This window comes from Pongo abelii, chromosome 12, assembly GCF_028885655.2.
Source record: "Pongo abelii isolate AG06213 chromosome 12, NHGRI_mPonAbe1-v2.0_pri, whole genome shotgun sequence".
Taxonomy (NCBI): domain Eukaryota; kingdom Metazoa; phylum Chordata; class Mammalia; order Primates; family Hominidae; genus Pongo; species Pongo abelii.
In genome coordinates, this window is record NC_071997.2 from 87294638 (window position 1) to 87320017 (window position 25380).

A 25380-nucleotide genomic window follows, 5' to 3' on the forward strand; every position below is an offset into this window, starting at 1 on the left:
GGCTCAGTGCATCTACATTTTGCATGCGATAAGGTAGCATGTGAGATTACAGCTATCTGTTTGGGAACACAAGGAAGGCAGTTTTTGCATGACCCAGTTCCCAAGTTTAACTCTTCCCTTTGGCATAGTGAGTTTAGGGTCCCGAGATTTTATTTTCCTTTTCACAGACCCCTGTCTGGCCAGGACTGAGAGGTGATATTACCTTGGCTCCCTTCCACCTGGGAAGTGGGGGACTGGACTCTTGGATGTTGTTCTGCCCAACCGCCTTCCTTTGGAACTGCATCCCTTGATCTCTGACTTGGGCCCTGCTATCCAGATATATCAGCCACACAACCCGCCTGGAGTCCAGCAGACAGTGGAGTGGGGGCTTGCAACAAATAACATCAGACAACTGGCTCTTACCTTCCTCTGGAAGCTCAACAACTTATGGCCATAGCTGTTTTAGCAGGGCTGGAAGTGACCCCATGGTACCATTCTTTCTGTAATCTTCATGTCTTCTATGGGTACAGCCCTGGGTTTCACAACCCCTGCATATGTGGTAGTGTGTGAACTGGTGTTCTTTGGAACTTTGAGTTCATTTATACAATGCATTTCTCAGGTGCATATGAGTTATGCATGAGCGTGTATTGTTAATGATTTGAAATTTAATTTGAACATGACAATTTTTTCTTACCCCTCAGTTTTCCCTTTCTCTCCTGCTCTAGCTCATGCAACACTTCAAAAGAAATTTGGATCTCTTTTCTGGATGCTGTGGGCTCCTGACTTTTCACTTAAAAGGGGAGGGGAGCACTCAGAAATCCAGGTACAGGGGAGCACCTTGTCCGAGGTAACTTAATGAGCCGGTGGAGGATCCATGGGTAAGCCCAGGATTCCCTGCCCCAGAGGCCCTCCCTCTCCCCTTCCTCATTCATGTCTCTGCTAGGAAAACTAATTGATAAGGGGTGCAGGGCATCCCTAACTTGCTCTATGCTCAGGATTTCCACCAGGAAAAGGCTCTATATGGATGAATGTCCAGTGATTACTTCCCTTTGCCAATTAGAATTCTCAAAAGTGGAGAGAGATTCTTTCTTGCTCACTAGAAGGTATGAGGTGAAGAGCTACCAAGGACAGACCTCTAATTAATTCTCATCAGGGTGTCCCCCGAGGGAATTCAGTCCTCTCCTTGCTCTGCTCCATCTTGTTCCCCACGTGTCATGACCTCAGCAAAAGACAAGTTCAGTTCCCACAGGTGCACGGGCCCACCCTCCTAAATGAAAGGGAAGAGAAAAGTGTTGAGAACTGATCTCCCCACTCCTGCTCCTGAAAACAGGAAGCAGGCTGGATAGATTGACTTGATACAGAGCTATCAGACTGCTGCTTGCTCACACGGGGACCTTTATCACTGCCAGTCATCAGCGCTCTGGTGAGCTCATGAATAATGCATTTCCCAGTGATTTCCTTCTTTATTTGCTAGCCTGAGGCAATATTGATTGAAAAACCATCTACATAGCTGAGCTGTGTTGTGGCAACATTTATTGAAAATGATTTGGAGACAGAACACACATATGTTTATCTCTACATAGGTATGCTGTTGTCTGTTGTCTGTGGGTAATGACATTTGTTTAAGGGGCCCCTGCAGTTATTCAGCAATGTTTTCAAATCGAAGGTGGGTTCAGGTTGGAGCCCTGAGTTAGGTTGAAACAGCTGTATGGTGTGGTGGATCAGGAAGATGGGGCAGAGTGGGAGGTAGACTGGGAGGAGAAGATGGACGGGGAGGAGGTTGAGGTGGATTGGGAGGAGAAGGTGGATTGAGAGGAGGTGAATTGGGAGGAGGTAGAGTAGGAGGAGGAAAAGGTGGACTCAGAAGAGGTGAGGGTGGACTGGGAGGAGGAGGAGACGGATTGGGAGGAGGAGAAGGTGAGCTGGGAGGAGGAAAAGATGAGCTGGGAGGAGGCAGAGGTGGACTGAGAGGAGGTGGAGGTGGACTGGGAGGAGGAGATGGTGGATTGGGAGGGGGTAAACTGGGAGGAGGTGGACTAGGAAAAGATGGCCTAGGAGTAGGTGGAGGTGAATTGGAAGCTGGTGGGTGACAGGAACAAATACAGTAGAGCCAGTGAGGACTCAGGAAGGGTCCCAGGATTAGAACCGCAACATCACTGGTCATTGTACTGAAAGCAGCTCCACTCAATGTAGAAGGAGATGTGCAAGTCATGAAACGGAGACAGTTATGTGGAGCCTTCTTTTTTCACAATTTGAGATTTAAGAAAAGGTGAGAAAACGAACCCTATTGCTAACTAAGAAGACTTTTTGGGAGACCTGTAGCCTTCTTGAGCAGTTTCCATAATATGCCATATGTGAAAATACCTTCCAAACAGCAGGGAGCCATATGGATGGAAGAGTTTTAGGTCCTCATTATTATTAACAGCAGGATGCTGCAGTCAGTGGATAGGACAGACCTAAGCCTCGCTGGCCAGCTGCAGGGGGCTCTTCACCTCTCCGAACCTCCAGCACTTCTTGGGCTCTCTCTAGAACTTCAGTAATGGTGGCTTCTCCACCTCCATCATTGACAGGCCCCAGAAAATGAAGACTTGAGCTTTGAATGACTGGGAGAGAAGAGTGTGAGGGAACACAGCTGAAGGAGCCTCCCCCTCACCACCCACTTCCTGTGACACCCTTCCAATACCAATCTGGCACTTGCTGAGCACTTGCTGAACTGTCTCTGGAGCTTTCAGAGGGAAAGCCCAGCGTGGTAAGGGGAGGGCTATACAGAGCCAGCGCATGCTTCAGAAGGAGAATCAAGTTCCCTGAAGAGGGTTCTCTCCTTGGAATCCCTGAAAGCTTGTGTGACAATATAATTAAGTGGGAGGCCACGACAACCTGTCAAATTCTAAGTGTGCTTCTGGCTCACCCAAGGTGGGGGGTGGGGGAGTAGGGATGGGAGCATCAGGCCTGCCATCAGCACAGAAATTCCAGGTATGCGCTTCTCTGTCAGTTCCTGAGAATCATAAATGAAGTAAGCAAAGGCTCCAAGCCGGGAGCCTTCAGCAGGTGAGGTTGCCAGCTACCCACCAGCACAGGCCAGCCCCTGCAGCTTCAGCTGAACAGAGCAGCTGGCCTTGGCCTCTGCTCCATCCAAGCTCAGCCTCGTGGTCACTAATAGTGGTTAGCACTTACATTGTTTCACTGTCTCAGCCCCTTTGCAGGAGCGTTGCCTGCAGGTCACCATCACATTTGCCCCTTGAATGTGGTGCAGCTAGGAGGGGCTTTTGCAGCCAGAGGAGGGAGATGAAATAGGCAATGCTTGCCTCTGTCTCTCCCCTCTGTTTTTGGTGCTCCTTCCCACCCAGGCAGGTGTCTGTCAACACTGCCCCATCCCCACCCCAATCCCTTTCAATGTTCTTGGGATGCTCATGGGCCTTCGCCTGTGCTGTTCTCTGCTAGGAGTGCCTTCCCTCTCCTTGTTCACCCTTCAGGAGTCAGCTTGAGGAGCCAGGAGTTATCCTTCAGAAGTTCGTCCATCACCCTGCCAGGGCAGGACAGCTTTCCTGACCCCCATCATGGGCTTTCAGGGTATCTTCTTCGTCCTGTCACCGTCATAGTTTCCTATTCTTTAGATGATTGTGTGACTGTCTTCCGAAGTAGACTGTAGGCTCATAGAGGCAAAAGCCATGTCCGCTTTTATTTTCTTTTTTTTTTTTTAAAGATACAGTCTCACTCTGTTGCCCAGGCTAGAGTGCAGTTGTGTGATCATGGCTTATTGTAACCTCAAACTCCTGGGCTCAAGCAATCCTCTTGCCTTGACCACCCAAGTAGTTGGGACTACAGGTGCATACCACAGCACTGGGCCCTTGTGTCTGCTTTTGTTTACCCTTGTTTTCCTAGTGCATTTAGCAAAGTGCTGGTGCAAAGTAGATGCTCAATTTTTGTTTAATGAAGGAAGGAATGTCAGGGCTCCTTCTGGTCCTCTTTTGAAAGGGATTTGATGAACTTATTCACTCTGAGAAGTTAGGGCACCAAATGTATTTTCCCACTTGGCACATTTGCTCAAGGAAGAGAAATCTAAGAGAAACCTAAGTAAGAGAATGGCTAACACAAAGGAATACATCTCCAAAGGTGTCATTCCAGGTATCAGGTGCAGACAATATTTGGGGTCAGGCAGCATCGCTAGTGCGTTAAACCTCCATTTGCACAACCACCAACTTGGCCAACATATATAGGTTGCCCTTGGTTCCTACTGCTAATGACACTGGGGACTCTACTGTTTTGGTATCCAGGTGGTCTTGGGGACCTTAGTGTTCCGTGTTTTGGACTTCAGTTTACCGCATTTGCTGAGTAGCAAATGGAACTGAGAGTTTGCACCTTCCTCCCCTGACCTTGTTGGGTGGGAAGCTTGAAGCTGGAACTCCTCCGCATGCTTGTTTCTTTGCTTTTGCTCACCTGAAAGGAAGAGGCTGGAAGGGAAGGCTTATTTCCTCTGCAGGGTATGGATGGCTGCAGCCTGCACCAGCAGACTTGCGTTTATTTGAAATTGCTCTGCGGTGGAAGGCGCTCTAATCTATCATGCCTCTGCAAATGTCAATTGGAGAAATGTGAGTTCCGTATTTATAAAGCCAGAAAAATGGGAGCTTGTCCCCCCACCTCCCAGGTGTGCATTTATGCACTGACGAATGACCCCAAAGTGAGTTTGTTGTAGAAAAAGTCCGTGCCAAAGGCAGAAAGCTTGCATCTGGAAACACAGTCTGACAATTAGGCCTCTGAGCCCAGCGGCCAGCGCTCAGGCTCCACTGCTTCCTGGCTTTGACTATCACGTCCTTAATTCTGGGGTGAACTCAAGAGTTTGGGAATTTGGATTCTCATTGTTTCCACAGTACTGTCCCCAGAGGCTGCTTTTTTGTTTGTTTGTTTTTGGTGCTGGGGTGGAGTTTTAAAAATCTTGGAAGCCTATAAAAATTAGTACAGAAGAACAAAATTCTTACCCCGGTCTTGTCAGGGAGCCCACCTTCCCCTTGGGGAACATACATGCCTGTACCAAGACATGACCCCCGATCCTGATTCCTGTCCCAGACCGCTTCTCCTCTCCAAACTAGCCTCTCCTTTCCTGTCCTCTAAACAATGGCACCCTTATTTTAAAAAGGAGGGTGAAATAATGACACTTCCAAAGTGCCATTTACAAAAGGGAACAGGAGTGAAAAATTAGGACAAGCTAAGCCAAAAATTTTGTGCCCCTCTTGGGCTCCTGCAGGTCTCTCTTTTCAAAGGGTATCCCCAGGTGAGGTCTGAGCTGAGTCATGTCTGACAAATTGGTGCCTTGTGTTTTATGCATTGCAGAAAACATAGCTGCAGTGAAAGGGTTAAAAATGAGCATTCTTGGTCAAGAGCCCTAAGCGACAGACAGGCACGTTCAGTTTCAGTCGGAAAGAAAGACAAGTGTTTGGTTAGTAACTGGATCTGGCTGGAGCTGGGTTTTGGCCTCCGGTCCCTCTGCAGGTTGAGGAGCTGGGGATGGTCCAGTTCTTGTGGTTATTTGGACGTAGAATCAAGCAGGAGGCCCTGGAAGCCAGGGCCTGGGGAGGTGCTGCCCGCCCCCTCTTTACACAGAAGGAAACAGAGGTCTGGTGAAGGCCGGGGAATTGATCTGGGCCATCCTGGTTAGTGGCATAGTAAAGACAAGCGTGAGGAAGCCTCACTTCCAGTCCTCGTGGGTTGTATTAGAACATGGACTCAGGTAGCCACAGACTCAGTGCTGTTTCAGCCACTTCTTGGCTGGCTTACCCCCTGCAAATCCATTCAGAATGTACCTCTCCATTCAGAATCTTCATGTGTGAAAATGGGTTCAAAAATACCTCTTAGGCTAGGTTTTTTTTTTTTTTTTTTAATTAAATGAGACAGTTCATCTAAAGACTGGAGGCTTAGGCATTCAGCAAAATGTTCATTCTCTGGCTAACAGGAGTTCTCTCAGGCTTGGGACCATTCCTGCAGATGGAACAGCAGCTTCTGGAGCAGTAAGGATGTAATTAACCTCTGAAAGCCAAATCCAGCATCCCCATTGAAGTCCTATACGCTCTCCATACTGTCCCTTAGTGGAAGAACTCCATATCAAAGGGAAAGGTAAATGGAATGGGGGGAATAAAAGGGCCTTTTCTGTGCAAAGGGGAACTCGCCCCAGAGAAACTCCCAGTGAACAGTGCCCAAAGCAGGCCTGTGAAGTTAGTGAGGCCTGGAGATTAGAAGGAGGAAGGAAATAATGCTTTTCTTGTCTTGGCCTGCAGTGGCAAAAGAGAGCAACAGCTGGTAGGCATATGCAGCCTGTTAGGGGCATGCTCCCATCACACAGAAGGAAATCCTGCCCAGCGCTGGCAGGGCCCGGGCAACCACTGGGGAGTGGGCGGTCCAGGGGTCTCGGGAATCAGAGCCACCGCTGCCAAGGCTTTGGACCCTGCATTCATTCCCGGCGACTTGAGCAGGGCTTCCCTCCCCAGCTCTAGCCCCTAAGGCCCTTCCCCTTCCCAGGAGGTGTCGGATCCAGTGATGCTATCAACAGAAACTCCGAGGAAGCTGGGGGTTTATTTTGTATAGACTTCAAAACGCATATGAATATCTCCCCTCTGGCTGGATCCGGATGGGAGACTTTGGCCCACTCTGCAGGCCAGAATCCGTTTCCCCAGCCTGGCCAGACAGTGAGCGGCCTTCTTCCTCTTCCACGTCTTCCTTGGTTTTCCTTTACCAGCCTAAAGGATCAAACTCCTGAGACATGGGCCAGGGCCGCCTGCTTGGCCCCTCTTGTGCCCTCAGCCTTTGAGCCGCTGGACCATGTGACAAGATGCCCAGCATTAGCATCTGCTAATTAATCCAAAAACTGGCTCCCCGTTGTCCCATAGAGTTTTACAAACCTGAATTAAACGAAGTGTTTATGTGACAGATATGTGGGAGGGATTTCAGATATAATCACCATCAGTCTGGCTGCAGCCAAAATAAATTCTGTGAAAAGTAAAACAAACTATTGCACAGACAAAGTAGGCCTTAGGGGTCTCCAGCAATAATCTGTGTTTTCTTATTTAGCTGTGTCTAATATTTCTGCTCTTTTCAAAGTAGATAGGATCTGGGCGCACAGGGCACTCTTGCTGCAGCTGACAGAGGTGGACACACGCTCCCTCCTGCTGAGCGGAGGGAGAGGGGAAGGGATGTTGCATATTTACATTTAAATTCTTAGTTCAAATAAACCAGCTCTGGCTAGGCAAGGGGGAGGGGAGGGAGCTCAGCTGTCAGGTCCAGGCCTGCTGTGGTCCCCTGTCCTCCAGGCTGCCTAGGCTGGGCTGTGGTTGGGTCAGGCAGGAGGAGGTCAGAGACCTGGTCATCCAGAGAGCACTGGGGAAGGAGCCCCAGGACACCGGGGAGGCTTTGGGAGCTGCTCTCCTTCAGTTATTTCAGCACTCCTGCGAGGAAAGAGTGAGGAAGCCCTGGCATAGTAAGAACTTGCCCAGCTCTGTGGTGAGGCTGGAGTTCGATCCTGACTCTGAAAGCCCGTGCCGCCTCTCCCCACAGTGCCTTGGTAAACGGAGAGAGGGACTGGACCCAGACATTCCTCTGGGGAAGAAGCCTTTCAGCACCTGGGTTGGCCTGGCCCAGCCCAGCTGTCCTGCTCCATGTTCCTCCCGCTTCCACAGCTGGAGCTGCTCCAGGCTCCTCTCCTGCTGTGGCTTTGCTTGTCCCCATTTCCCAGCCTAGGCCTGAGCTGCAGTTGGGGATGCTGAGGGTCTCCAGACTTGGTCTCCTGAGCTGCCTGTCCCACTCATCAGGTAACTGAGCACAGTGCTATCCCGGTTCCTGAGCTGCATCTCCTGTTCCTGCTGGGTCCTGCCCCCACTGGCCAGCCTAGGGCCTCAGCCCCACAATGGCCAAGACTCCAGCTTGCTCCATTCAGACGTCTGGCTGCTTGAAGCCAGCCTCTGGCTTGGCATCCTTGCTGAGATTCCACAACTTCTGGGCAACCCTCTCTTCCCCCACCACCACCCCCCATCCCTATCCCACTGCGCAGAGTCCACTTGGCCTAGGTCTAGAAGAAGCCATGACCAGTGAACTGAGTATCTGTTGCATCAGACTGCTCCTGAGGCCCCGTCCTGGCTGCATTTGTAGACCTGGTGCTACATCGTGTCCCTTCCTTAGTATCTGGAATTGCTGTGTATAGAATGCTCAGTGCTATTCCTTACTGCTCCTGAGATGTGAGAGCCGCCCTGAACATCTAACCATGTTGGATGATTCTTTTTCTTTTTTTTTTTTTTTCCATCTGCCTCTCTATTTTGCAAGAGCCTTATCTACAGTTAAAGGGCCCAGGCCCAGGGGGAAAAGATACTAGATCAGTGACTCAGGCCACAGCTGTTCCTTCTGCCCTGGACAAAGGCAACAGAGTCCCTGCTCCCTGACAATCCCATAGCACCAAAGAGAGTCTCGGTTCTATCACAGTTTAGCTTATTCGCACTTGGATAGACCAGAAAGAAAACTTCTATATGAAATAAAATTATGTTGTAACTTTGCAGACCATTCATTCAGTAATGTTTATTGAGAGTCTACTACACATCAGACACTATTCTAGGCCTGTAGGATACATCAATGAATTAAAAATCCCTGCCCTCATAGAGCTTACATTCCAATAGCTATGAACAGATAATAAATAGCAATCATAAAAAATAAAAACTGTATACAGAAAGCAAAAAAATGCCATCGAAAAAACAGAGCAGGGTAAGAGTGACTGAAAATACTGAAGTCGGGGGTGGGTTACATGTTCAAGGAGGGTGTTTGGAGTAGGCCTTATACAGAAGGTAAGGTTTGAACATAAACCTGAGGGAGAAGAGGAAATTAGCCATGAGGGTATCCAGGAAAGGGTATTCCAGGTAGAGGGAACAGCCAGTGCAAAGGCCCCAAGGCAGGAGTATGTCTGGCATGTTTAAGGAACAAGACAGCTGGAGTGGCTAGAGGGAAGTGAGTAATGAGGGAAGTACAAGGAGGTGAGGTCAGAGATATCACAGGGGCCAGATTCACATATGGCATTGCAGGCACTAGAAGGATTTTAACTTTTTTCTGTTCCTACTTCAGCAAATTAATAAAGATCAGCCTCTCCCCTTAGTCAAGCTAGAGTTCAAGAAATTCAACAAGTATTTCTTGAATTTGTATGCCAAGCCCTGAGCACACACATTAATAAGCAGAATATTCTCTGCCCTTATGAAGTTCAAGTTTGGATCCAAGTGTTCGCAGCAGCATGTGCAGAGGAAAGGGGTACAGGACCAGGGGTTAGGAGACCTGAATTCAAGGCCTGCCTTTGCATTTTACCTTGACCATTCACCAAACCCCGGCTTTCTGTCACTGGAGATAATTACTTATGCCCTGGTTACCTCCTAGGTCTCCTCTGTCCCCTCCCTTGGGTCAGGTAGATGGAGTCTGTGTTGTCATCTTCACATGCTCATTGCTTTCCCTGTGACCTCATTGGCACTCACTTTGCCTGGTGAGAACCAGAGTCTGCCATTTATTCATATCTCTAGCATGAAAAACACATCCAGGGGTGTCTGCTTTGCAAAGGAAATTTACCCATTCCTTCTATTTCATGCCTTCCTGATCAGATAAAGCTGCATTGGGTGCTAACTTTTAAGTCAAGTATGCAAGACTCCAACCAACAATAACAAAGACAGGCCCACAGGTTGCCGAACTGGGTGAGCTTTTAAAATGCATTCAGACAGTGTGAGGATATTAATAGGGAGACACGTATCTCATTTCAGGCTACAAAGCAGACCCCGCAGTGGGGCATGGAAATGCTAGGCCCTTCGAGGTTAGCTTAAACTGAAGAGAGGAACTTGGTTAGAATACAGACATCTCTGATGCTGTGTCCCGGACGTTGAGCTTCCAGCTCTGATGGCACATTCTGTCAACTCAGCTCTGTTTTGAGTGGAACTGAACACTTCAGTGATGGCTAAAAACAGCACTTGACTAAACTAATTAAGTTGCATGTAGACAGTGACAGAGGCGGAAAGATAGGCCGAGACAGGCCCTTTGGAAATAATCTTGACCATTCTTTTTTTACAGGTGAGGACACCAAGTCCTGCGGGTCACATTGTGATTTTGTGATAATGATGAGACTGAAGTTTAAGTTTCCTGGTTCCCACTCCAAAGTCATTTTCACCATGGGTACATTTGCCTCCTCTGGAGTCTCAGTGTTCTAAGTGTCCTTTCCTATCTGTGTGACTATGGTCTCCTGGGCCCAGAACTAGCAGAATGGACACTTGGAGATTTTTGGGGTGCAGTGATGGAGATGGACTCTGTTGGTCACAGTGGAAAGGACATTAGCTAAGGAATCTGAAGACCTGGGTCCGAGGCCTGGCTCTGCACTTATTTCTTGGGTAACATTTATTTTTTCGTCTATTTTTTCAACTGTAAAACATCAAGTATAGTTAAGAGAATGTGTGCTAAGGAACTCTGAAAACTGAAACTACACATGCAGATTTTATGACCGTTATTTTCCATCTCTCTTTCCCAGATTCCAACGTGGTATTTGTGAGGGCATGGCTCTTAATTAGGGGTGAGGTCTTGGACCAGGAGATGTGAGAAAGCCAGCTGTCCTCAAATGGGCCCGACATGGGACCCTGGCCTTCATGGTCATCTACACAGGGCTTCTTCTCCCGCTCACTCCCCACTTTCTATCACACCCCCAGCTTGACAGCCTCGCCAGCTTTCTCAGCAGTCCTCAGGTACTCCCCGCCTTCAAGTTCATCCTTACACCTGGAAATTTGTCTTCTTTTCTTGGGGGAACTCCTCCTTTCCTTTAATATGTTAGCATTCCTGCTTCACTAGAACTATTTCCCACTTCCCAGGACAAATTAGTTGCCATCTCCTCTGTGTGGTGGTGGAGAGAATGAACTCTAGAGCTAGACCATGTGGGTTGAAGTCCCAACTCTGCCACTTACTAGGGGTTTGCCTTGGGCAGGTCATTTAGTCTCTCTGTCCCTCAGCTTCCTCACTGATAAAATGGGGATAATAAAAGAATCTATATCATAAGGTTATTCTGAAGAGTGAATAGTATAAGTTAAAGCATTTAGAACAATGCCTGATTCATGACATGTGCTATTTAAGTATTTTCTGTTATTATTATTAGAGTACTTAATATATCTTATGCAATATAATATAATCACATATCTGCCTTCCCTACTTAGACTAATAGAGCCAGACGGGAGTCTTATTTTTCTGTTTTCTTAGTGCTTAACATCATGTCAGGAACATATTAGGTGCTCAATAAATGTTTGTTGGATAAATAATTGGGTACAGTGTACATGGTCACGTGTATGACATCATTCATGTCAACTTTTTCCCAGTAAATTTTGTGGGACAAACAGTCTATTACCTCTGTGGCTTCATATGAATCATTGTGTGATTTAAAAAACACTCGAGGCATTTTGTTTAAATAAATAACAAAAGAAAGTTGTCCTGGAATTTTAAACAGTAGAACTATAATGTGAAAACAAGTGAAACTCATTTGGCAATAAATTAACACTTGGAGTAGTGGTCCCAGTTACACTGTTCTTGACATGGTTTCAAGAACAGAGTCAGGGCTGGGTTCTGTTTGAAGAGTAATTTTTAAAAAAGAAGATCCCGCCAAGTTGCTGGGATCATATGGTGTGATTCAGTACAACAAAGGGCTTAGACAAGTGGACACGGCCCCCAGAAGGGGACAGACAAGCTAAGCAGATGCAGCATGAGGGTGAGGTCACAGTGGAGTTGGGGTTATGATTTCCTAGAAGAAGTGGGTTTTAAGCCGCTGGTTCCACTTCTGCTCTTAACCTAATTGCTGGGCACAATATCCTGAAACTGACACCTAGCACACTGTCCATCTGCCAGTTTGGGTTTAGGGTGAGAGTACTATGGGGTAAACAACTATTATTTTCTTAATTTTCCTATTAAGAATTATATTCTTATATATAATTATATTCTTTCTTTTCCTATTATATTCTTAATTTTCTGTCTCCAATTATTTTCTGAAATACAAGAAAAGACAATTCCGCCAAGGGATTGTAGAGCTAATTTCAACCACATTCTCTTACCAATAGTCACTGGTGAAGATAATAATCTAACAAATAATCACATTTGACAATATCTAGATATTGGCTAAGGCAATGATGTAAAGATATGTATTTATGAATATAATATGTATATGCATATTATATTGTATATGCATAAGGTGATATTTATATTTAAACAATTTAAATTAGGGATGGATAATGAAGCATGTCAACACACTCCCTTCGCCTATTTTATAACATGATTTTCAGGCCAATAGACACATGATAGGAGCCATCTGATGGGCTAGTAAATGGTATGGTAAACTGTCTGCAAAGATGGTTGCCAACAATTCCTCCCCTTTCCGGATGTGCATGTTGGGCCTTCTCTTAAGAAGCGGAGTATATCTCTCCTCTCCTTGAAACTGGCTGGCTTTGTGATTTGCTTAGGCCAGGAGAATTCTGCTTGTAAGAGACCCTTAAAGAAGCATGACAGCTCCCACTTTCACTCTCTTAGAGCCTTGAGACACCAAGTGAGGAAGTCGGACCACCTTGCTGGAGAGGGGGCCTGGTCAACCCCCTGCCATTCCAGCCTTCCTAGCCGAGGCACCAGACATGGGAGTATGAAGCTGTCTTGGATCCTCCAGTCCCAATCATGATCTCTCCTTAACAACACTTGGAAAGAGATGACCTGTCTCTCACATACCCTTTTCACATTTCACCATCATGAGTAACTGGTTGTTGTTTTGAGCCAGTACGATCTGGAACATTTTGTCATATGGCAAGGCATACCTGAAAAAGGGATAGTACTGATCTACACTAGTGTCTGAGAGCTCTTCCTGTGTGGTCTCCTCTTTGGATCAGGATGGGCTGGGGACATTCTTGAGTGCCTGTCTCTCCCCATTGTTCACGGCAGTCACTGCTAGTTGATCACAGCTCTGTTTCCCATTCAGCCTGATACTGCCTTAAACCTCACCACAGATCTCTAGACAACCACTACTAAGCCACTGAAAGAGGTCCTTGCCATTCTAGGATTAACCATCATGTTCCCAGAGTGTCTGTCAATGAAAGAAGAAGGAGGTTGGTATACCCTAGTTATACATTAGCAGGCCCTAGAATCGTGGAATGTAAAAGATGATGGAACTTCAGAGATCATCTCACCCAATGGCCTGAATCCTGGCTGCAGATTAAAATTACCTGGGCTGCTTTAAAAATGGAAATGATGCCTGGGCCTCACCCCCAGAGATTCAGACTCAATTGGGCCTCAGTATTTTAAAATACATACATTCTTTAGTAGTGAAGACATGTGACTTCACAGGTTGGGGCCTGAAGGCACAGATCACAAGTGGCTGAACCTTGCTACAGAGACCAGTTTGGTTGAGGAATTATTTTGAGGGTTCTTAGAATATCACGGGCAGACCATCCAAAGACTCTGAACACCAGAAGGAAAAGGGGTGTTCCCAAAGGGAAAATGAGAATTCCGACTGGGGGAAAGAAGATAAGGACAGGCACACAGCAGAGCCAGCTCCTAAGTCTGGAGATGGACATCCTTTCCTTTCTGTCAGGAAAAGCCGGCAGCTGATCTGTGAGGGCAGTTTTTGATATATGGCTCCAGATGTGAGGGGAAGGTATGCTCTGTGGTTTGAGGTTTTTTTCCTGTGGAGAATTTCTTAATCCTCAGACCTGACTGTCAAGAAGCACTGAGACAGAGTATGGCGTGCAGGAGAGACGTGTTTGACACAGCAGGGTCAGGAGAGTTCAAGGTGCCTTCTCTCTGGGTAAGTTTGGCAGGAATGCTAAAACACAATGAGGGGACTGGAAACCTCAGGACGGTAAAATTTTAAGGCTTCAATTTTTGGTAAAATAGAACTTGCTGTCAGGTATATGAGTTGGTAGCTTTGATGCAAATATATAATAAATCTCACCTCTGTACTGAAATCCAAAGAGATTTTCTGCATATAAATAAAACCATGAGTGCGATTAAAATTGCTTTTGATCACCTCACATGAAAGGTGTGAGGAATGTTCAAACTGTTACCATAATTAAAGGACTGTGGGATGAAAAAAAAATCTTACTTGAATATCTCTCCTCCCACCCTCTTTTAAAAGGCATTTCTGGAGAAAACAAACACTCATCCATTTTGGTATTGTTTTGACCTTAACTTTGTAGTTTTAAGAAAAGTTTCACTTTTAGTGACAGCAGGAAAATTGTTTTGCAGTTAAAAACACTAGAAACTGTGAGTGACATTGGAATTTGCAAAAATGAACCAAGTTTCTCCTCACAGCCTCAGCAGAAACAGATGACTTCTATAGAGAACTCAGTCTTGTCGCCAAAGGAGTTGTCTGGGGACCTTCTCTCCTTTTCCTGGTCTGGATATCATGTCTGTAGGTCATGGTGGGAAGTCCTCTTTGCCTGACTTGTTCTCTCTATTGGTCTTTTAAAAATTATCTTCAAAACTTTTTTATTTTTCTAGACTTTCACTGGTCTTGAGAAAATTATCTTTTGTATTTGCTTTTTATACTAATCACAGGTTTTTTTTTTTTTTGAGACAGTTTCACTCTTGTCACCCAGGCTGGAGTGAGGTGGTGCGATCTCAGCCCACTGCAACCTCTGCCTCACTGGTTCAAGCAATTCTCCTGCCTTGGCCTCCCAAGTAGCTGGGACTAGAGGCGTGTGCCACCATGCCCAGCTAATTTTTTTTTTTTTTGTATTTTTTGATAGAGACGGAGTTTCACAATATTGGCCAGGCTGATCTTGAACTCCTGACCTCAGGTGATCCACCTGCCTAGGCCTCCCAAAGTGCTGGGAATACAGGCGTGAACCACCACACCTAGGCCTAATGACAGTTTTTATTCCACAATCATGGGCTTACAATGGTAGAGAGATCATTACTCAAGCAAATGCTCCCATCTCCTCGCACACACATTAGAGTGTCACAGTGGCTGCCTCATTGGTCACCATGGCTCCATCCCACCTGCTCCCATTCATCCCGTGTGGTCTCAGATTTAATTGTCATAGCGGGGATCTGCATATGCCACTGCCCCACTCAGAGTCATTCAGAGATTCTCCTTTTCTAACCAAATGAAGCTCAAACCCCTTCCCTGGTCTTCAAGACTCTGCAAACTGGTTCAACTTTATCTCTCACACTCACCTAATGTGAAACCTTGGATCCAGCCTTCATGTTGTATTCCTGCCTGTTCCCATTTCTGGCACACTGATGTTCATCCTGCCAGAAATGTCCTCCTCCCTCTGGTACAACTCCCAAAAGGTCCAGCTCACTCCTACCTCCTCTGGAACACTTTCCTCAGTTACTCCATCCAACTCCCTTGAACTTTAGTGGGAATTATTTGATACTTAGCCTATATACTGACTTTTAGGTTTATTTCTACCTTTCGTGTGTACCTTTTTTTTTCTTTCTAGATGGTGAGATTTCATTCATTTATTCAGCAGCAAATATTTATTGTGGACCAAGTACATATGAAGGCCTAAGCCCTATGCAGGAACACTGTAGTGAGTGTGACAGACGTGGTCCCTGCCCTATAGAGCTTACAATCTAGCAAAGGACAGTAACCATTCCATGTGACAAGTACTATTTAGGGGACAGTCCTGAGTGCTATGGGAGAACATAGGAGGACCGCTTAACTGTGCTCGTGGCCAGAGAGGCCTCCAAAAAAAAATGCCCCATGAAGAATGGATGGGAATTAGCTAGGCAAAGGTGTTGGAGAGGACTTACACATGGGTAAGTCATGGAGCACTAGAAGAAGTCAAAGGTCAGGATGCCTGGGCACAGAGTGGGTGGGGTGAAGCAATGAGAACACTGTTGGAAGTGAATAGAGGCCCAGCCCTGAGCCTTGTGTTCATTTTGTCAGTGGATGCTTTTTAAGCATTATATTCTTTAGGATAGCTTCCCCTCTAAGAAACAGGACCAATAACCCTGGAACCACCTACCTCCGGATTTCATACCAGATAGATGATTCATGTATGAACTCCAGAGATAGGTGATTCCAGGGTTGATTTAATCAACAATTCAGTCATGTCAAGGCTTTGGGTCAACTTCTCCAAAGTTCCTTTGGTTTTTCCTTCATGTTCACAGTTTGGCTTCCACAGCTTCAAACATCATATCCTCACATGGCAGGAAGGTAGAGAGGGTGGAAGCAGGTGAAGGTCTCTTTTATATACCTCTTTTTTTTTTTTCATGTGGGAGAACCTTTTGCAGACTCATTCCTGCAGTCTTCATTCTACATATCATTAGTGTGAATAAGTCACATGTCAACTTTTAAATTAAACACTGAAAAGGGGAATCAGATTTCCATGATTAGCTTGAACCAAACATGATTCATCTTCTCAAACTGGAAGAAGCCCCTATCTTTCTGAAAAGCATCATCACCCCATACTGGAACAATTGGAGTTTTTAGCAAGGAAGAGAGGAGAGATGATTGCTGAGGAGACAACCAACAGTGTCTGCCACAACTCATGTCCTAAATAGATTGACTCAAACCCCCATCCCAAAGGCCTAGAAGAGGGAAAGGTATGTTCATTTCCAGTCATAAAAACTATTTTCCTTAATTTCTATTATATATGTCTCTGGCTTTCAACAAAAAATTATGAAACATACAAAAAACAAGGAAAAAAATATACTGTCAAGAGACAGGGCAATCGACATAGTAAGACTCCGATATGACACATGGAATGATCAGACCGAGAATTTAAAATAACTATGGTTTATGTGTTAAAGGTGCTAATGGAAAAGATGGACAATGTGTAGTAGCTGGTGGATTATTATAGTAGAAAGATGAAATAATAAGGAAGAATCAAATAGAAATGCTAGAGACGAAAGACACAGAAACAGAGATGAAGAATGATTTCAGCAGGCTCATTAGTAGACTTGTACAGCCAAGGAAAGGATCAGTGAAAATGAAGATTGATCAGTAGAAATTACCCAGACAGAAGCACAAAAAGAAAAAAGAGTGGTGAAAAGAAAGAAAAACAGAACAGAGAGTGCAAAATCTATGAGACAATATCAAATAGTCTGACATACATGTAAATTACAACCGTAGAAGGAGATGAGAGGAACAAGACAGAATAGTTAAGGAAACAGTGCTTGAGAATTTTCTAAAGTTAATTCCAAACACTCTACCATGGATCTAAGAAGCTTAGAGAACACCAATTAGAATAAATACAGAAATAAAACAAAACAAAATAATCTAGGGTTATCATATTCAAACTGTTGAAAACCAAAGATAAAGAGAAAAGCCTGAAGGCAGTGGGGGAAAAAAATGACATTATATAGAGGAACAAAGATTATAGCAGACTTCTTGCCAGAAACTCTGTAATCCAGAAGATGATGGAGTGACATCTTTAAAGTGCTGGGGGGAGGGGAGGGGGAAAGAATAGACTGTCAAACCAGAATTTTATACCCCATGAAAATATTTTTCAGAAATAAGGAAAAATTAAAGGCTTGCTCAGACAAACAATAGACTTGTTGACCACAGTAAAAAAAGAAAAAAAAAATCTCACTATTATTTAATCTATTACTAGTGAGCAGTGAGGGTATTTTTTTTAATGTGTAATATTAACTTTGTCTTTTTTTTTTAATTTTACTTTAAGTTCTGGATACATGTGCAGAACGTTTGTTACATAGGTATACATGTGCCATGGTGGTTTACTGCACCTATCAACCCATCATCTAGGTTTTAAGACCCCTATGCATTGGGTATTTCTCCTAATGCTATCCCTCCCCTTGCTCCCCACCCGCCGACAGGCCCTGGTGTGTGATGTTCCCCTCCCTGTGTCCATGTGTTCTCATTATTCAACTCCCACTTATGAGTGAGGACATGCAGTGTTTCATTTTTTGTTCCTGTGTTAGTTTGCTGAGAAAGATGGCTTCCAGCTTCATCTGTGTCCCTGCAAAGGACATGAACTCATTCTTTTTTATGGCAGCATAGTATTCCATGGTGTATATGTGCTGCATTTTCTTTATTCAGTCTATCATTGATGGACATTTGGGTTGGTTCCAAGTGTTTGCTATTGTGAATAGTGCTGCAATAAACATACATGTGCATGCGTCTTTAGAGTAGAATGATTTATAATCCTTTGGGTATATACCCAGTAATGGGATTGCTGGGTCAAATGGTATTTCTGGTTCTAGATCCTTGAGGAATTGCCGTACTGTTTTTCACAATGGGTGAACTAATTTACATGCCCACCAATAGTGTAAAAGCGTTCCTGTTTTTCCATAGCCTTGCCAGCATCTGTTGTTTACTGACTTTTTAATAATCGCCATTCTAACTGGTGTATGATGGTATCTCACTGGGTTTTGATTTGCCTTTGTCTAATGACCAGTGATGAGGAGCTTTTTTTCATATGTTTGTTGGCCACGTAAATGTCTTTTGTGTTTTTTTTTTGAGAAGTGTCTGTTCATATCTTTTGCCCACTTTTTTATGGGGATTTTTTTCTTGTAAATTTGTTTAAGTTCCTTGTAGATTCTGGATATGTACTTTGTCTTATATGAATTACCAATTCATATCTTTCACCCATTTTTCTATTGAGCTATTTATCTTTTTCTTCAATGAGTTCCTTATATGTTTTGAATATCAACCCTTTGTTGTATATCAGCAAATATCTTTTCCTAATTTGTTACTTTTCTTGTAGTATATTTATGGCCACTTTCATTGATAGAATTTTATTGACAAAGTGAAATTTAACCCCTTTTTCTTCTATAGTTTTTGCATACGCTTACCCTATGTGGCATCCCTAATATTTTCTTTAATATTTTATAGTGTTGCATTTTGTTTTGGTCTTTAAACCTTCTGAAACTTATATTTTTCGATAGTTAAAAGTAGTGATGTAAATTAATTTTTCCCGACTGGACAGTCTATCTTTTCCCCATTTATTTGAAGTGCCACATTTGTTATATAATACATTCCCCATATATCCATGACTCTACTTCTAGATTCCCTTTTCTGTTCTATTGAGCTATTTTTTAAACCTTATACCAATAGCACAATGTTTTATTTCTCATAGATTTATATTATGTTTTGATATCATAAAAGGCAATGGCCAGGCCTATCTTGGTCAGCTCCTTCCAGTAGATGAATGACATACCTGCCTAAAATTTTGAAAAGAGAGTTCTAAAAGAGAAAATATGCTCTCCTACACTCTGATGTAGTCTATCAGAGGACGGTTTGAGGAGGAATAGTGATGATAACCGGGCATCACAGATGGCCTGTTGTATTGTCTTAGTGTAACTAGACATGTGTGATGCCTAGTTATTATAATTTAATTTGTGTTTAAGGCAGCAATATGACATTATAGCAATATGGCAAGAAACTGAACCTGATAATAGATCTCGAAAATGTGGCTTGCCAAGAGTGGTTTTGTAAAACCCTTCTGGAGTTTTCAGATGTTATGGGTGAGAATCTCTGAGCTCCAAAAAAAAAAAGCAGTGTTTAGAACTTACCACCTGGCAGTTTCTCCTGGCAGGCTGGCTATGGCCAGCACTCAGGCCTGTCTGTCATAGTGGAATTAGAGAAAACCCAAGAAGCTGTGCTCATCAAGCTCTCCTGCTTGTTACAACCTCATATCCTTGAAGGTCATGGCAATGACATGCGATTTGTATACTCTATGTGTCTGAGAGTTCCTTCTTACTCATCTGCAAGCCAGGCTCTTCTGGGCTACTTCAGAAACTTAGAACAGCATGTTCTCTCTTTTAGAACTTGTTTTTCAAAATTTTCTTGGATTTTTCTTTCACATTTTCTCCTCTAGAAGGATTGTATCATCAGTGTGTAACGTATTTGAAAAATCTCACTGGGAACTTAACTGTGATTCCACTGAAATTATAGAATAATCTGGGGGAGAATAAGCATCTTCACAGTGCCAGGATTTTTCAACCAGATAACATTAACATTATCTCTACTTGGGTTTTCTTGTATGTCCTTTAGTAAAGTTTTGTCATTTTTCTTTCTTTAGCTCTTACACATTTTTAGTTTATTCTTAGGTATTTTGTAGTTGTGTGGCTTTTGCAAATAGGATATTTTTCATAACATTTTGTAATAGTTACTATAGAATGGAGGCAAGCCATGGTTTTTATATGTTAATATTGTGCTTGGCCTCCTAACTTAATGAAATCTGTAAATTCTGATCATTTACTTCAGAGAGTTCTCTTAGATTTTCTAGGTATACAGTGATGTTGTCTGTCAATACTGACAGTTGTTTCTTCCTTTTAAATTTGTATATCTTATTTCTTTTTCTTATCATTTAAAAATCTAAGACTTTCAGGTCAATGTGGAATAATAATGACAGGATCTTCATTTTATTCGTAACATCAATAGGAAGAATTTTCTTATTTCCTTCTTATATATGACACTTGCTCAAGTTTCTAGCCAACATTCTTTATCAAGAAAAGAAAATTTCCTTCTATTTCCATTTGGTAAGAGTTATTGGAAATGGGTGTTATGGTTCGTGAGATAATTGCTCTGCCTTTTTTCAAATGATCATATACTTTTTCTCTTTTAGTCTATTAATTTAACACATTTTGAAACGTGGAGCCAACATCGCATTTTAGAGAATAAACTCTATTTGATTTTTCCCATTTGTGGTAATAATGCTTTTAATTTGTTTATAGGTACTTAAATAGGACAGGCAATCTTTTGTTGTCTTGAAAACTGACTCTTTAAGGGCCTCCCTGACTCTGTTGTTCTATTATTTTTGCTTCTGGTAATTGAGTCTGTGGTCATTCTCATCCAAGGATTTTATTGCAGATTACTTAGGTGAAACTAAAGATATTTGGAATATATCCCTAACTTTTAAAAAATTGATTTTTTAATTTATAATTGACACAATAATGGTAATAAAAGTATGTATTTATGGGGTCCAGTGCCATGTTTCAATGCATGTATAGATTGCATAATGATCAAATCAGAGTCATTACCATATCCATCACATTAAACACTTATCATTTCTTTGTAATGATAACATTCCAAATCTCTTATAGCTATCTTGAAATATCCACTACATTGTTATTTGCTGCAGTCACCCTACTGTGTAACAGAACACCAGAACTTATTCTTTCCAACTGTAACTTTGTACCCACTGAACAGCCTCTCCTGTTCCCTTATATCCTTAACCCTTTTTTTTTTTTGAGACGGAGTTTTGCTCTTGTCACCCAGGCTGGAGTGCAATGGCACGATCTCGGCTCACTGCAGCCTTCACTTCCCGGGTTCAAGTGATTCTCCTGCCTCAGCCTCCCAAGTAGCTGGGATTACAGGCGCCTGCCACCACGCACAGCTAATTTTTGTATTTTTAGTAGAGGCGGGGTTTCACCATGTTGGCCAGGCTGGTCTCAAACCCCTGACCTCAGGTGATCCACCCACCTTGGCCTCTTGAAGTGCTGGGATTACAGGAGTGAGCCACCGTGCCCAGCCCCTTATATCCTTGACTTTTAAAAGGTGACATCATAGAGAACAACCAAAGCATACCAACTGGTGATTGGTGCCTGTCAGACACTTAATCCTATATTTATTTGAAGAGGGCTGATCCATGATAGTACTATATAGTTCATCTTCATGTGAAGAAACATGGAAAACTACAAAAGATTACAGAAAAGTAGAGAGGATGGACCAACATGGAGTCAATCCAGAATCCAGGACACAGACAAAAGGCTAATGATCTTTAGGTTTCCATGACAACCAGAGGTGGCTTTACCATGATGCTAATGAAACAAGCTTCTTGGCCTCTCACTTCCACTGTCCCCTTCCCAGGCCGTGCTCCTAATTTTGTATTTGTAGTTTTGTATTCTTTTCCTTAAAAAGAGACCTCAAGTTATATAAACCTTGGACCCCACAAAACCTGCAACCCTAATGACAACCCCAGGCATGACTTGCATACCAGCCACCAAGCCTAGACCCAGTGCTCTGAAAGCCCTTTCCTGGCAGCCCTGATAATTCTCTGAGTTTGGTAATTAGAGTGGGTGGCAGATTAAATTACCCTGTTGCTTCCTAGCTGGGCTGGGAGAACTGTGGCCTGACATAGAAGCCAGTGGGTGTCACATGGAACAAGTGCTCAGCTATCTCACACTCTGCTCTCTGTGGGGGCACGTGACCAAATTCATTATTAATGCTGAGCTGATCTGGTTACCTTGATTGACACTAAGTGATTTCAGCCTGGGCTATATTTGTCTTGGTGGGGAAAATGCCGCGGAGCTGAAAGGCTATTTCCCTCTCCAAATACATTTGGGGCTGTCACTGTGGAGTTATGCACCCTGACATCAAAATCAGACCCACAGGCTTTGGAAGACAGAAAATGACATCATGGGCAAAAAATGGTGCCAGCTTAGTTTTGTTTTTCCATTCTCTTTCTGAACTCTGACAGAGAAGTAGTTTGTCTAGAATTTGAAAAGGCTTTCAGGTAAGGAAAAGGAAGAGTTAGTGGTAGCTGGACTTGTTTGCCCACACAAAAAATAGTTTCCAGGACATATTTCTCTGTCCTCATGATTCCACTCTGTTACTATGAAGCTTAATTTTAAAATGTTTTTATTTGTTAGGGTTTTGGTATCTAATGAACAAGACGAATGAATCATTTAACCTGCTATTGAATAAAATTTTAAGCTCTTAGAATTAAATATTACTTAATACAACACATTTTTGTTTGTAGTACCAAAAAGAAAAATGTTACCTATAAGAAATCCTACCCTTAAGTCTAACTACCCTTTCCCATGGTTGCTAAGCACATAAGACAAGTCTGTGAATGACCTAGTATTATCTTTACAATGCTGTGCTACGTGAATTCTGAATGCGTGTAAGAAATACATCAAACCTAGTAACACAGGCAAAAATTAGATACTGCTAGTCCGTAAACTTCAATTAGGAAGTTTAAATTAGACTGAAGGAGAAATTTTAGCCTAAAGATATCAAATAGAACTATAGTGGCTTAAAGTGAACTATTATCCTACCTCATACAAGTCAAGTATTTTGGATGGAGCAAATGTTTAATTTAACAAGCAGTTGTTTTGATGGATTCCTCTGGACTTAAGAATAACAAAGAGAATGTAAAAAAAAATAAAATAAGCCACCCTTTATCACTGTTCTTGTCCTCATGCATGCTCTGGTTCTCTCTTTACTGCTGGCATAGAGGAAGGGGACCCTCTTGCAGGTTCACAACCTGGTGGGTTTGAGTGCAGAGATGTGATAAAGCTTGTTCTAACTATCTGTCTGCAGTAGTTACTCATATCAGACTGGGTCAGGTGAGCAGGGAGGCAGAGCTACCGTTTAGCTTCAAATCACAAAGTCATAACTCCCGAATCTGCTCCTCCTCCTCTCTTGAATTTCTGCTTTCTTTCCAGGGAAGATGACAATGAGATGGGATGGGTTTTGACAGAGAAATGGGAGGGAGTGTCCACTGACCTAAGGAAAATACTTCATCTCATGAAAACATGGTTTCTTTTATATAGAGGCATATAAAAATGCATGTAAACAAGCATTTTTTATTGAACATTAAATTTTATTGGTACAGAGCATGTGTTTTGTTATACTGGTGACTAATGCCTTTTAAAAATGAGATTTTGAAATGCCATTCTGCTTATGTAACTGAGATAAAGAGCTTTTAGGACATTGTTCTGCAGTGAACCCCTATAATAATAGCTGATTAGCAACAAGACAACTTGAGGTGCCAAGAATGTCTTCTGCAGAACCTTCTATTAAGTGGGAAAAGGTTTTGTTTTTTGGAAAGATTATCCAGATGCTTTTGCCTGAGAAACCTCTCTAACTGACCTCAAAAGTCATTAGTTTGCAAATATTAGTGTGCAAAAATATTTATTTGCATGTAGATGCCCTGGTTGGTCCCTATTTTCCTGTCTAATGAGGTCACTAGGAGAGTGATTTATTTTAAAACATCTAGTTAAAAATAAATTTATCCATAAGAGAAACAGGAGGAAATATACATACTAAAAGTTGCTTATTACAAAAAAAAAAATCTTTATTTCAACACTGACTTTTTTTTTTTTTACTTTAAGTTCTGGTATACATGTGCAGAATGTGCAGGTTTGTTACATAGGTATACATGTGCCATGGTGGTTTGCCACACCCATCAACCCATCATCTAGGTTTTAAGCCCCTTATGCATTAGGTATTTGTCCTAATGCTCTCCCTCCCCTTGCCCCCTACCCCCCAACAGGCCCCGGTGTGTGATGTTCCCCTCCCTGTGTCCATGTGAACACTGACTGTCTTATAAAGCCTTGATGATGTTCCGTAATCATAATTTTTCTTTTAAAGGAAAGTGCTTTTTAGTCTGCAGTAGATTCCTGGATGTTAGCTGCTATGTCCATGATGACTATCACATTTATGGGAGTATGCTTGTTTTTGAAAATAACAGGAGAAGCCAAAGAGGCAAAGTAAATAAGAATACTTTCCAAAAAAAAAATATTGAAATAACGAATGTGTTGGAAGTGAATATTTTCCAAGGCTGGTGATTTTCTTGTACTATAAAGTGTATGGACAGTTGAGTCCCTGGTCACATTCGCAGGGGCCTGGCTTCTGGGTTCCCCTGGGCTCCCAAACACGGCATCCTTGCAGAGGTGTGTGTGACAGCATCATCCCCAGCTTCTGGAATACGTGGCCCTAGGTCTTTAGGGAAAATCTTTCCACTTTCATATACATATATATATATTTTTTTCTTTCTTTTTTTTTTTTTGTGATGGAGTGTCACTCTGTTGCCCAGGCTGGAGTGCAGTGGTATAATCTTGGCTCAGTGCAATCTCCTTCTCCCAGATTCAAGCGATTCTCCTGCCTCAGCCTCCCGAGTAGCTAGGATTACAGTCATCCGCCACCATGCCAAGCTAGTTTTTGTATTTTTAGTAGAGATGGGGTTTCACCATGTTGGCCAGGCTGGTCTTGAACTCCTGACCTCAAGTGATCCACCCGCCTTGGCCCCGCAAAGTGCTGGGATTACAGGCATGAGCCATTGAGCCCAGCCAGATTTTTATAAGCATCCTAAGAGCTGCAGGGTATGTCTACTGAAAAATAAAAATGATTAGTTCTCAAGATCACTATGCAAACTAGTACTGGTTCCATGGGAAATAGGGTTTTTGCTTATTTGCCAATTTCTAAAGTTGAGGTAATTCAGGGCAACTTTAGTCTCCCCAGATTATCCCTGATTCTCAGCTGAAGTGACCACAGGCTCAATCTGTGTTCTGTCCTAAAACAAAACAAAGCAAAACTCCCTCAATTTATTGTATGGCAGGAAAGCTTATGGGTTCTGCAACATACTAGCTGTGTAACTTTGGGCACATTTGCCTCAGTTTCCTCACTTGTAAATGCGGGAAATGATACTTGCTCTTCCTGACACTGTGAGGATTAAATGAGATAAAATGTGG

At 43.3% G+C, this 25380-nt stretch overlaps 1 long non-coding RNA gene across 6 annotated transcripts in view; it reads left to right on the plus strand.

Annotated features, from left to right (window-relative positions):
* Positions 1-25380, plus strand: part of LOC100441134 (uncharacterized) — a 118499-nt gene that overhangs the window by 47942 nt on the left and 45177 nt on the right. For all 6 annotated transcript variants that reach the window (XR_008522440.2, XR_010136309.1, XR_008522437.2 and 3 more), the window contains 2 exons: positions 5927-6087; positions 10051-10364. This is a non-coding gene — a long non-coding RNA (uncharacterized LOC100441134). The remainder of the gene's footprint in view (positions 1-5926; positions 6088-10050; positions 10365-25380) is intronic.